Source organism: Procambarus clarkii, chromosome 78 (assembly GCF_040958095.1).
Source record: "Procambarus clarkii isolate CNS0578487 chromosome 78, FALCON_Pclarkii_2.0, whole genome shotgun sequence".
NCBI classification, from domain to species: Eukaryota; Metazoa; Arthropoda; class Malacostraca; order Decapoda; family Cambaridae; genus Procambarus; species Procambarus clarkii.
In genome coordinates, this window is record NC_091227.1 from 6,161,811 (window position 1) to 6,176,810 (window position 15,000).

The window sequence follows — 15,000 nt, forward strand, 5'->3', positions numbered from 1 at the left end:
ATTGGTTTTAATATTTAAATTGAAAACACTAATATAATATAAAAAATTTATTATTTAAAATATTTAAAATATTTAAATATATTTAAAAATAAATATTTTTTATTTTCAAGAAATTTAACTTTAAACACAAAGATGTGAAAATGGTTCAGATAAGGCTCAAACCTTTCACAAGAGATTCATATTGGTGTATGAATGGATTATGAATGACTCATGTTAGGAGTGTAAGTTGCCACAACATCTCAAATTAGTGTTAGATACATATGTCTTGGTTATAAGTTTTGGAAACCTATTTAAGTCCACACACAATATCGTATCTGATACGATAAAACAAACGTTTCCAATACTTTCAAATACTTTCCAGATATGTTGTGGCAACCTAAAATTGTTTGCTGGGCACCACCGCCACCACCACCACTACCCACCACCAGCACCCATCACCGCCGCCACAGCCACCACCCATCACAGCCGCCACCACCCATCACCGCCGCCGCCACCACCGCCAACACCCACCACAACCGCCATCACCGCCATCACCGCCACCACCGCCACCACCAGCCGCCACCACCGCCCGCCATCAGCCGCCACCGCCCGTTGCCACAGTCGCCACCGCCAGCCGCCACCACCAGCCGCCACCACCACCCGCCATCACCGCCACCGCCACCACCACCACCGCCACCACCCGCCACCACCCGCCACCACCCACCACCGCCACCACCCACCACCACCAGCCACCAACCACCACTACCAGCCGCCATCCACCACCACCAGCCGCCACCCACCACCACCAGCCGCCACCCGCCACCACCAGCCGCCACCACCCGCCACCACCAGCCGCCACCACCCACCACCACCAGCCGCCACCACCCGCCACCACCCACCACTGCCACCACCCGCTACCTCCCACCACCACCCACCACCACCACCATCCACCACCAGCCACTACCAGCCACCACCCACCACCACCAGAGTAGTGAATAAGGAGACAGATTGAGGTAAAAAAATTTCAGAAACGGTTGGGCACTTCCATGCCGACTTGACCCTGTCGGGCCAGATCGTCCATCCCTCTTGTTTTAGGTGGTTAGGTTAGGGCACAGTCAGCGCGCTCCTGGCTGGCTGGCGGTGGTGGGGTGGTGGTCCCCCCTGGGGTCCCGGGGGGACCACCACCCATGGTGTACCTGAGGAACTGGTGCCCTATCCTAACCTGTTTTTTTGCACGATTCGGCTCGAGCTTTTAAGATGAGTCTAGGGCCTCAAGGAGGGGGTCTCTACTTATGAGAGGTACCGAGGATGAATGTTCAATAGTTGGAAACCAAAAAATACACTGGTGAAAGGCATATAAACGTTTTTGGAGTATTTTAATGGCATGAGCAAAAATGCACGATTTGTCCCGGGGGTGTTACGAGAGTACTACGGTATCAATTTGGGGGCCCTTACTTTTGAATGGATCAGAGGGTGAATGTTCAATAGATTCAAACCAAGAAACGCAGTTGAAAGCGAATATAGAAGTTTTTGGAGTACTTTAATGAGGCTATGACTGAATAGTATAGGGAGTCCTTGGGCACAGCTCCATTTTCTGTAATGGTCAGAGGTGGATAACCCCAGTGGGGGTCAAGCATACAAGGGGGGGTCAAGATTCCTTACAAAGACCATTTTGGATATATAGGTGTAGTAAGCCTTATCTTGAATTTGCATGATACTGTGGGGTACATTGACATGAAGGGCGAGTCATAGAACAGGATCTGCATGTGAGATGGGTCATATTGGGGTTTTAAAGAAGTTAAGATAGCTTTAAAGAGTCCTGTGTGCTTGATAGTGGGGAAATGTTCAGTCAATAATTCTCGTGTTTTGAATCTGAATGAGGGGTCCTAGTTTGCGTTCTAGTCGTAAAATGAGTTCCTTAGTATATTTGCTATGGAAAATGAGCTTTCAGTACTCTATATAATTTGAAATGAGGTCAAGAAAGACATGTTTATGTGCGGGAAGAGTCAGGTTGGAAACTGTTTATTTCAGTCATCCCCCCTTGGCTTTGCTCCGTTTTCTGTAGCTAAAGTAAAGATTCCATTTTCTGTGGTATTCAGTTGAATACTGGTGAAAAAGGCATACTTGCATTTGTAAGGTTCTAACCTGTTTATAGATTTTATAGATATATTTTTCGGGCCTCAAATTAGATTTTAATATGAAAAATAGCATCAAATGTATGTCTATCTTTTGTAACAAACGTTACAAGCATTAACAATACCTGTGATATTTCATAGCATACGAAAAGAAGTTTAAATAGTGGGGCCTCAGCCATATTATGTTGGATTTGACACTCCAAACATTAATTTGTCACTCGTAAATATACTATAAAGGAAAGTAGTTGAGTGGTTTAAGCAATTTAATACGTACTGGGAATCTGTATCTGTATTAAATTTCATTTTTTAACATCATAATAGTTTTCAGCTATTGTGGTGGGGGCCCAATAACTTCATATAGCGCATCAACTTATGTCAGTGCCGTGGTATATCAAGCGCAAAGGTTTTCAGAAAATGTTACACCTCCACCTTTCAAAAAAGTGAAAAAATGAATTCATTTTGGCATTACTGTCATTACTTTGGAAGTTTTTTAAATATAGCACATGCTTAAACAAACTCGCTCGCAAAAACAAACTCATTTTTTTTTGGTTTAACTTACACAAATAAACCCAGGGCTTTCACATTCGCGCAAAATACTTAGTCCCCCCTAAACTTAAAACAGTTGCCCAATCTTACTTAAACACATTGCTAAACTTTTATACACAAACAAAAACTCAATTTTTAACTTACACAAATAAACCCAGGGCTTTCACATTCGCGCAAATTACTTGGTCCCCCCTAAACTTAAAACAGTTGCACAATCTTACTTAAACACATTGCTAAACTCTTATACACAAACAAAAACTGAATTTTTAACTTACACAAATAAACCCAGGGCTTTCACATTCGCGCAAAATACTTAGTCCCCCCTAAACTTAAAACAGTTGCACAATCTTACTTAAACACATTGCTAAACTCTTATACACAAACAAAAACTCAATTTTTAACTTACACAAATAAACCCAGGGCTTTCACATTCGCGCAAAATACTTAGTCCCCTCTAAACTTAAAACAGTTGCACAATCTTACTTAACACATTGCTAAACTCTTATACACAAACAAAAACTCAATTTTTAACTTACACAAATAAACACGGGCTTTGCACATTCACACAAAAAAAATGCTTAGTCCCCCCTAGACTTGAACACTCACAATCTTACGGTGCTTTAATTTCCAAAGCCTTCCAAACCTGCACTGGGTCCTGCCCAGCTGACTGCGGCTGGATGGGAAATTACAATTGAGCCAAAAACAGTTGGTCAGGGCAAGATACGGCCTCATTTTTAGAGACATTTACTATAGCAAAAGCTTGAACATCGAGAACTGAATGCGGGCCTACACGAGAGTTGTTCTTGGCACTCAAATGTTTAGAGATTAAAATACATAGAATCTGCAAGAGCCCACCCAAGTCGCTCACGCGGGCAATAGACATGTTTTTCGCCCAAGTGTATTTATTTAAAACAAAAATACGTCAGATAGAAAGATTTTCGCATTGCCATTATATTTACCTTATAAAGCCTCTTTATAAAAATGATATGCCACTGCGTATTATGATTGTTTTATAATAAATATTGCATAAATACTTACACGATTTCATAAACAAAAAATTATTTTAATGAGCCATGTTAGGAAGGCATCATTTTTACAATAAATGAAAACTTTTAAACTAACTAAAAAGATATATCTCATAGAGGAAGATTTATTCTTCAAGATATATGTTATTGTTTAAGAGTTTCATTCTGTATCAAAAGGTTTGCCAATGTTTTCAAAACTCTGGCCTTCAAATTTTTTTATAAGGTTTTCCGAAGGGAGTAAATCTTGCTTCCTCTCTTTTTCCCACGTGTGTCCCCTCATCCGGATGCAGAGTAACCTTCGTGCAAGTCCTGACTCAGTTCCCCAACGTCCAAACTATTGGACATTGCAATATTTCTCTAAATAATGCGGAGGGGGGGGGGGGCTGCATTAATAAAATGAATTAAAACTAACATTCAATTATATATTCTCAAACTTATGCAAAAAAAAACTTTACAATCACATTTGCAAAACTTGCACAAATTAATTTTGGCAATTTCGTTTACCCATTATTTGTTTGTTTTTCTTGCTTGAGCCAAAAATGAATTGTTGGGTTCATTACCAGAGTCCATTTCCCACCGTGGTAACCCTTCCCACTACCCGCCCCACATGATGGGATTCATAATAAATGAACTAAACTAGCATTCAATTATATTCTCAACAAACTTATGCAACCCCCATACAATTACATTAGCAAGCTAACACAAATTCATTGAGCAAGTTTAACTATTCGCATACTTTGCGTCATTATATAATGGAATACGAAAAGGAAATTCGCAGAATTCAGAGATAACACCATCAATGGAGTCCAAGAAATACGCTTGTACTTCATTCATAATGATGCGCTGCCAGGAATCTTAGCAAAGCAACCAAAATATTTGCTTACTGTATGTATGTGCAGGATGCACATGACTCTCCAGTTAGGCGGTTGTGGAGTGAGACCAGCAACTGCAGACTTCCCATAGTCGTAAAAATGCCTTGCATAGAGACCGTTGCAAGCCTCTTGTTGAATCACTTAGGGTGCATATGTGTGTGTGTGTGTGTACTCACCTAGTTGTGTTTGCGGGGGTTGAGCTCTGGCTCTTTGGTCCCGCCTCTCAACCGTCAATCAACAGGTGTACAGATTCATGAGCCTATCGGGCTCTGTCATATCTACACTTGAAACTGTGTATGGAGTAAGCCTCCACCACATCACTTCCTAATGCATTCCATTTGTCAACCACTCTGACACTAAAAAAGTTCTTTCTAATATCTCTGTGGCTCATTTGGGCACTCAGTTTCCACCTGTGTCCCCTTGTGCGTGTTCCCCTTGTGTTAAATAGACTGTCTTTATCTACCCTATCAATCCCCTTCAGAATCTTGAATGTGGTGATCATGTCCCCCCTAACTCTTCTGTCTTCCAGCGAAGTGAGGTTTAATTCCCGTAGTCTCTCCTCGTAGCTCATACCTCTCAGCTCGGGTACTAGTCTGGTGGCAAACCTTTGAACCTTTTCCAGTTTAGTCTTATCCTTGACTAGATATGGACTCCATGCTGGGGCTGCATACTCCAGGATTGGCCTGACATATGTGGTATACAAAGTTCTGAATGATTCTTTACACAAGTTTCTGAATGCCGTTCGTATGTTGGCCAGCCTGTGTGTGTGTGTGTTTGTGTGTATGTAACGAGCTTTCAAGAGATTGTCACTTACATAGCTAAACAATATGTAGGGTTCAGTTTCCAAATCAATTATGCGGCTCTCGAACCCTTTTCCCCCGCTACATGCGGGAGATCCCTTTTATTTTCAGCTAAAATATGCATTATATTCAGGGGGGTTCGCCGTGTCATAGCACAACCAAAAGCCCAATATACTCCCCTAAACTTTCCCTATACGTCAACTTTTCCGTTGTACGTCAGGCTGCGAGCAGCCGCGTCCAACAGCCTGGTTGATCAGTCCGGCAACCAGGAGGCCTGGTCGACGACCGGGCCGCGGGGACGCTAAGCCCCGGAAGCACCTCAAGGTAACCTCAAGGTATCCCATCTAAATTAAAAAAAAATGCATTTCCAATACCCAATACCCAATATATATATATATATATATATATATATATATATATATATATATATATATATATATATATATATATATATATATATATATATATTTTATTAAATATGACCGAAAAAGTAAGATTAATAATTCTAACACGAATTTTCTCAATCTTTCGTACATTATGCTTCACTGTTGGAGGTAAATCAAAAATCACTTCTCCAAAATTCATTTTTATTTCTAGTCTGACGCGACACGGGCGCGTTTCGTAAAACTTATTACATTTTCAAAGACTTCACAAATACACAACTGATTAGAACTTGCGTTTCCCTGATTTTATATCTACATTTGAGTGAGGTGGGAAGGGTGATGTGGCATTACATTTGAGTGAGGTGGGAAGGATGATGTGGCATTAGAGGATATTAATAGGGTATTAAAAGTATCAACACAAGACAGAACACGAAACAATGGATATTGAATAGAAGTGTTTGTAGAAAGCCTATTGGTCCATATTTCTTGATGCTTCTATATTGGAGCGGAGTCTTGAGGTGGGTAGAATATAGTTGTGCAATAATTGGCTGTTGATTGCTGGTGTTGACTTCTTGATGTGTAGTGCCTCGCAAACGTCAAGCCGCCTGCTATCGCTGTATCTATCGATGATTTCTGTGTTGTTTACTAGGATTTCTCTGGCGATGGTTTGGTTATGGGAAGAGATTATATGTTCCTTAATGGAGCCCTGTTGTTTATGCATCGTTAAACGCCTAGAAAGAGATGTTGTTGTCTTGCCTATATACTGTTTTTTTTGGAGCTTACAGTCCCCAAGTGGGCATTTGAAGGCATAGACGACGTTAGTCTCTTTTAAAGCGTTCTGTTTCGTGTCTGGAGAGTTTCTCATGAGTAGGCTGGCCGTTTTTCTGGTTTTATAGTAAATCGTCAGTTGTATCCTCTGATTTTTGTCTGTAGGGATAACGTTTCTATTAACAATATCTTTCAGGACCCTTTCCTCTGTTTTATGAGCTGTGGAAAAGAAGTTCCTGTAAAATAGTCTAATAGGGGGTATAGGTGTTGTGTTAGTTGTCTCTTCGGAGGTTGCATGGCTTTTCACTTTCCTTCTTATGATGTCTTCGATGAAACCATTGGAGAAGCCGTTATTGACTAGAACCTGCCTTACCCTACAGAGTTCTTCGTCGACTTGCTTCCATTCTGAGCTGTGGCTGAGAGCACGGTCGACGTATGCGTTAACAACACTCCTCTTGTACCTGTCAGGGCAGTCGCTGTTGGCATTTAGGCACATTCCTATGTTTGTTTCCTTTGTGTAGACTGCAGTGTGGAAACCTCCGCCCTTTTCCATGACTGTTACATCTAGAAAAGGCAGCTTCCCATCCTTTTCCGTCTCGTAAGTGAAACGCAGCACGGAACTCTGCTCAAATGCCTCCTTCAGCTCCTGCAGATGTCTGACATCAGGTACCTGTGTAAAAATGTCGTCAACATACCTGCAGTATATGGCCGGTTTCAAGTTCATGTCGACTAAGACTTTTTGCTCGATGGTACCCATGTAGAAGTTTGCAAACAGGACACCTAGGGGAGAACCCATAGCGACCCCATCTACTTGCTTATACATATGCCCATCCGGGCTCAAGAAGGGTGCCTCTTTAGTACAAGCTTGGAGTAGTTTCCTCAGAATACTTTCTGGCATGTCAAGAGGAGTACAGGCTGGATCACGATACACTCTGTCGGCTATCATTCCGATTGTCTCGTCCACAGGTACGTTGGTAAACAGCGATTCTACGTCCAACGAGGCTCTTATCCCTGTGGCCCGTGCGCCCCGCAGTAAGTCCACAAATTCCTTTGGAGACTTCAGGCTGAAGGCGCAAGGAACATAAGGAGTCAGCAGGCCGTTGAGTCGCTTTGCCAATCTGTACGTGGGTGTGGGTATCTGGCTAATGATTGGCCGAAGTGGGTTTCCAGGCTTGTGCGTCTTGACATTTCCATACGCATATCCAGGTTTATATTCCCCAATGATCTTTGGCAGGTGGAGTCCGGATTTCTTGGCGTTCACAGTTTCGATCAGTTTGTTGACCTTTGTTTTTAATTCGGCTGTAGTGTCCTTCGTTACCCTTTGGAACTTAGTTTGGTCAGAGAGTATGATGTTCATTTTCGCCAGATATTCGTCTTTTTTAAGAATGACATATATTGGCGACTTGTCACCTCTCCTGACAACTATCTCCTTGTTCTCACGAAGGCTTTTAGCTGCCGCTCTAAGCTCGGGGGACAGTATGGTGCTTCTGTAGTTGCCTCGATTCTTTCCTCCTTCTGCAATAAGTTCTGCTTGTAAGGTATCTTTGGTAGTGACCTTCTTTTGTGTCTCGAGGTCGAATATGTCGTCCAACAGAATTTCCAACTCCACTTTCTGGGCCATTTCACTCGGTCTGGACATAACATGACAGTTTATGCCCAGATTTAGGAGAGTGACTTGGTCCTCAGTGAGGTTAATTCCTGCAAGGTTCAGGAAGCCATCTCTTGGTCGTGGAATTGCCATAGGTCCTCCATATAATGTTGTTAGTTTCTTGATAATCCTTGTTTCAGTGCTGAGGTGATGTTGGTCTGTGAGGATGTCGAGGTGTTGTTCAATGCGGGTACGGATACTATGGTCGATGTTGCTATTTCTCCACTCGTTTGTAGCATGAAGTAGTTGCGTTTTTTTGTCTTTGATTTCATTCTCTGCCTTGTATATCTGATCACGAATCAGATCCTGGCGATATTTTATCGTGAAGGCTTGATTCCTTGCTGCTGGGTCGTGCACTTTAACATTAGTATATTTTGGTAGCAGTCTTTCCTGTAGACATATTTTATTAAATATGACCGAAAAAGTAAGATTAATAATTCTAACACGAATTTTCTCAATCTTTCGTACATTATGCTTCACTGTTGGAGGTAAATCAAAAATCACTTCTCCAAAATTCATTTTTATTTCTAGTCTGATGCGACACGGGCGCGTTTCGTAAAACTTATTACATTTTCAAAGACTTCACAAATACACAACTGATTAGAACTTGCGTTTCCCTGATTTTATATCTACATTTGAGTGAGGTGGGAAGGGTGATGTGGCATTACATTTGAGTGAGGTGGGAAGGATGATGTGGCATTAGAGGATATTAATAGGGTATTAAAAGTATCAACACAAGACAGAACACGAAACAATGGATATTGAATAGAAGTGTTTGTAGAAAGCCTATTGGTCCATATTTCTTGATGCTTCTATATTGGAGCGGAGTCTTGAGGTGGGTAGAATATAGTTGTGCAATAATTGGCTGTTGATTGCTGGTGTTGACTTCTTGATGTGTAGTGCCTCGCAAACGTCAAGCCGCCTGCTATCGCTGTATCTATCGATGATTTCTGTGTTGTTTACTAGGATTTCTCTGGCGATGGTTTGGTTATGGGAAGAGATTATATGTTCCTTAATGGAGCCCTGTTGTTTATGCATCGTTAAACGCCTAGAAAGAGATGTTGTTGTCTTGCCTATATACTGGTTTTTTTGGAGCTTACAGTCCCCAAGTGGGCATTTGAAGGCATAGACGACGTTAGTCTCTTTTAAAGCGTTCTGTTTCGTGTCTGGAGAGTTTCTCATGAGTAGGCTGGCCGTTTTTCTGGTTTTATAGTAAATCGTCAGTTGTATCCTCTGATTTTTGTCTGTAAGGATAACGTTTCTATTAACAATATCTTTCAGGACCCTTTCCTCTGTTTTATGAGCTGTGGAAAAGAAGTTCCTGTAAAATAGTCTAATAGGGGGTATAGGTGTTGTGTTAGTTGTCTCTTCGGAGGTTGCATGGCTTTTCACTTTCCTTCTTATGATGTCTTCGATGAAACCATTGGAGAAGCCATTGTCTTTTCAAATTTAAAAAATTCAAATTTATTTGGTTAAATTTGGTCTTAGCCATGTTAGGGTTGGGTCTGGTTTTTAGGTAGGATTGATGTATATAAACGCATCTGTATATTGGAAGTGGCTCGTCAGACCCTACACTATCACTATGAAATGATCTCTGGGAATGAAGTATGACATCGACCACTGGATATTGGATACTGGAAATACACATAAAAGTTATATGGAATGAGTGAAACTTGGACAAACTGGGGCTTTGGCTGTGCTATGATAAGGTGAACTATGGTAAAATTTGGTGGAAATTGGATAAAATTGTGGCAAATTAGGTGGAAATTATCTTAAATTGGGGAAAATTTGGTTAAATTTGGCCTTAGCCGTATTGGGTTAGGTCTGCTTTTGGTAGGTTTGATGATATATAAACACATCTGGAACATGGAAATGGCTGGATGAACACTGCACTATTACTATGAAATGGTCTTTGGGAATTGGCTGTGACATTGGGGGCGACCTGATATTGAAGATTCACATTAAATTTAATTGAGATAGGTGAAACTTGGTCAAATTGGGGCTTTGGTTGTGCTATGAAATGGTAAACTCGGGTAAATTTGGCGGGAATTGGATTAAATTTGAATAAATTGGATCAAATTAGGTGGAAATTGGATTAAATTGGGATAAATTTGGCCTTAGCTGTGTGTTAGGTTAGGTCTGGTTTCGTAGGATTGAAGATATATAAACACATCTGGATATTTGGAAACAGCTGGATGGACACTGCGCTATGAAATGGTCTTGGGAATAGGGCGTGACATAGGGCACCTGGATATTAGATATTGAAAATGCACATTAAATTTATATGGGATAGGTAAAACTTGGGTGAAATGGGCTTTGGCTGTGATATGATTTGGCATATTTTTGCCAATATTTAATGGGGAATTGTCATTAATTGGGATGAAATTAGGTAGATGGCCACAGCACTAACACTATGAAATGGTCTTGGGAATGGGGAATATGTGGTGGCTGGATAATGGGCATTGGAAATGAACGTTATTTTTAGATGAGATAGAGAAAACTCGGGTGAATTGGGCTTTGGCTTGAACAAATCAGGCCTATTCCTGGGGGGTGGGGTGGGGGGTTGAGTGGGTGGGGGAGGGGGAGGGACAGTATATATATATATATATATATATATATATATATATATATATATATATATATATATATATATATATATATATATATATATATATATATATATATATATATATATATATATATATATATATATATATATATATATATATATATATATATATATATATATATATATATATATATATATATATATATATATAATATATATATATATATATATATATATATATATATATATATATATATATATATATATATATATATATATATATATATATATATATATATATATATATATATATATTGGGTATTGGGTATTGGAAATGCATTTTTTTTTAATTTAGATGGGATACCTTGAGGTTACCTTGAGGTGCTTCCGGGGCTTAGCGTCCCCGCGGCCCGGTCGTCGACCAGGCCTCCTGGTTGCCGGACTGATCAACCAGGCTGTTGGACGCGGCTGCTCGCAGCCTGACGTACAACGGAAAAGTTGACGTATAGGGAAAGTTTAGGGGAGTATATTGGGCTTTTGGTTGTGCTATGACACGGCGAACCCCCCTGAATATAATGCATATTTTAGCTGAAAATAAAAGGGATCTCCCGCATGTAGCGGGGGAAAAGGGTTCGAGAGCCGCATAATTGATTTGGAAACTGAACCCTACATATTGTTTAGCTATGTAAGTGACAATCTCTTGAAAGCTCGTTACATACACACAAACACACACACACACAGGCTGGCCAACATACGAACGGCATTCAGAAACTTGTGTAAAGAATCATTCAGAACTTTGTATACCACATATGTCAGGCCAATCCTGGAGTATGCAGCCCCAGCATGGAGTCCATATCTAGTCAAGGATAAGACTAAACTGGAAAAGGTTCAAAGGTTTGCCACCAGACTAGTACCCGAGCTGAGAGGTATGAGCTACGAGGAGAGACTACGGGAATTAAACCTCACTTCGCTGGAAGACAGAAGAGTTAGGGGGGACATGATCACCACATTCAAGATTCTGAAGGGGATTGATAGGGTAGATAAAGACAGTCTATTTAACACAAGGGGAACACGCACAAGGGGACACAGGTGGAAACTGAGTGCCCAAATGAGCCACAGAGATATTAGAAAGAACTTTTTTAGTGTCAGAGTGGTTGACAAATGGAATGCATTAGGAAGTGATGTGGTGGAGGCTTACTCCATGCACAGTTTCAAGTGTAGATATGACAGAGCCCGATAGGCTCATGAATCTGTACACCTGTTGATTGACGGTTGAGAGGCGGGACCAAAGAGCCAGAGCTCAACCCCCGCAAACACAACTAGGTGAGTACAACTAGGTGAGTACACACACACACACACATATGCACCCTAAGTGATTCAACAAGAGGCTTGCAACGGTCTCTATGCAAGGCATTTTTACGACTATGGGAAGTCTGCAGTTGCTGGTCTCACTCCACAACCGCCTAACTGGAGAGTCATGTGCATCCTGCACATACATACAGTAAGCAAATATTTTGGTTACTTTGCTAAGATTCCTGGCAGCGCATCATTATGAATGAAGTACAAGCGTATTTCTTGGACTCCATTGATGGTGTTATCTCTGAATTCTGCGAATTTCCTTTTCGTATTCCATTATATAATGACGCAAAGTATGCGAATAGTTAAACTTGCTCAATGAATTTGTGTTAGCTTGCTAATGTAATTGTATGGGGGTTGCATAAGTTTGTTGAGAATATAATTGAATGCTAGTTTAGTTCATTTATTATGAATCCCATCATGTGGGGCGGGTAGTGGGAAGGGTTACCACGGTGGGAAATGGACTCTGGTAATGAACCCAACAATTCATTTTTGTCTCAAGCAAGAAAAACAAACAAATAATGGGTAAACGAAATTGCCAAAATTAATTTGTGCAAGTTTTGCAAATGTGATTGTAAAGTTTTTTTTTGCATAAGTTTGAGAATATATAATTGAATGTTAGTTTTAATTCATTTTATTAATGCAGCCCCCCCCCCCTCTGCATTATTTAGAGAAATATTGCAATGTCCAATAGTTTGGACGTTGGGGAACTGAGTCAGGAATTGCACGAAGGTTACTCTGCATCCGGATGAGGACAGGAAAAAAGAGAGGAAGCAAGATTTACTCCCTTCGGAAAACCTTATAAAAAAATTTGTAGGCCAGAGTTTTGAAAACATTGGCAAACCTTTTGATACAGAATGAAACTCTTAAACAATAACATATATCTTGAAGAATAAATCTTCCTCTATGAGATATATCTTTTTAGTTAGTTTAAAAGTTTTCATTTATTGTAAAAATGATGCCTTCCTAACATGGCTCATTAAAATAATTTTTTGTTTATGAAATCGTGTAAGTATTTATGCAATATTTATTATAAAACAATCATAATACGCAGTGCCATATCATTTTTATAAAGAGGCTTTATAAGGTAAATATAATGGCAATGCGAAAATCTTTCTATCTGACGTATTTTTGTTTTAAATAAATACACTTGGGCGAAAAAACATGTCTATTGCCCGCGTGAGCGACTTGGGTGGGCTCTTGCAGATTCTATGTATTTTAATCTCTAAACATTTGAGTGCCAAGAACAACTCTCGTGTAGGCCCGCATTCAGTTCTCGATGTTCAAGCTTTTGCTATAGTAAATGTCTCTAAAAATGAGGCCGTATCTCGCCCTGACCAACTGTTTTTGGCTCAATTGTAATTTCCCATCCAGCCGCAGTCAGCTGGGCAGGACCCAGTGCAGGTTTGGAAGGCTTTGGAAATTAAAGCACCGTAAGATTGTGAGTGTTCAAGTCTAGGGGGGACTAAGCATTTTTTTTGTGTGAATGTGCAAAGCCCGTGTTTATTTGTGTAAGTTAAAAATCGAGTTTTTGTTTGTGTATAAGAGTTTAGCAATGTGTTTAAGTAAGATTGTGTAACTGTTTTAAGTTTAGAGGGGACTAAGTATTTTGCGCGAATGTGAAAGCCCTGGGTTTATTTGTGTAAGTTAAAAATTGAGTTTTTGTTTGTGTATAAGAGTTTAGCAATGTGTTTAAGTAAGATTGTGCAACTGTTTTAAGTTTAGGGGGGACTAAGTATTTTGCGCGAATGTGAAAGCCCTGGGTTTATTTGTGTAAGTTAAAAATTCAGTTTTTGTTTGTGTATAAGAGTTTAGCAATGTGATTAAGTAAGATTGTGCAACTGTTTTAAGTTTAGGGGGGACCAAGTATTTTGCGCGAATGTGAAAGCCCTGGGTTTATTTGTGTAAGTTAAAAATTGAGTTTTTGTTTGTGTATAAAAGTTTAGCAATGTGTTTAAGTAAGATTGGGCAACTGTTTTAAGTTTAGGGGGGACTAAGTATTTTGCGCGAATGTGAAAGCCCTGGGTTTATTTGTGTAAGTTAAAAATTGAGTTTTTGTTTGTGTATAAGAGTTTAGCAATGTGTTTAAGTAAGATTGTGCAACTGTTTTAAGTTTAGGGGGGACTAAGTATTTTGCGCGAATGTGAAAGCCCTGGGTTTATTTGTGTAAGTTAAACCAAAAAAAAATGAGTTTGTTTTTGCGAGCGAGTTTGTTTAAGCGTGTGCTATAATTAAAAAACTTCCAAAGTAATGACAGTAATGCCAAAATGAATTCATTTTTTCACTTTTTTGAAAGGTGGAGGTGTAACATTTTCTGAAAACCTTTGCGCTTGATATACCACGGCACTGACATAAGTCAATGTGCTATATGAAGTTATTGGGCCCCCACCACAATAGCTGAAAACTATTTTGATGTTAAAAAATGAAATTTAATACAGATACAGATTCCCAGTACGTATTAAATTGCTTAAACCACTCAACTACTTTCCTTTATAGTATATTTACGAGTGACAAATTAATGTTTGGAGTGTCAAATCCAACATAATATGGCTGAGGCCCCACTATTTAAACTTCTTTTCGTATGCTATGAAATATCACAGGTATTGTTAATGCTTGTAACGTTTATTACAAAAGATAGACATACATTTGATGCTATTTTTCATATTAAAATCTAATTTGAGGCCCGAAAAATATATCTATAAAATCTATAAACAGGTTAGAACCTTACAAATGCAAGTATGCCTTTTTCACCAGTATTCAACTGAATACCACAGAAAATGGAATCTTTACTTTAGCTACAGAAAACGGAGCAAAGCCAAGGGGGGATGACTGAAATAAACAGTTTCCAACCTGACTCTTCCCGCACATAAACATGTCTTTCTTGACCTCATTTCAAATTATATAGAGTACTGAAAGCTC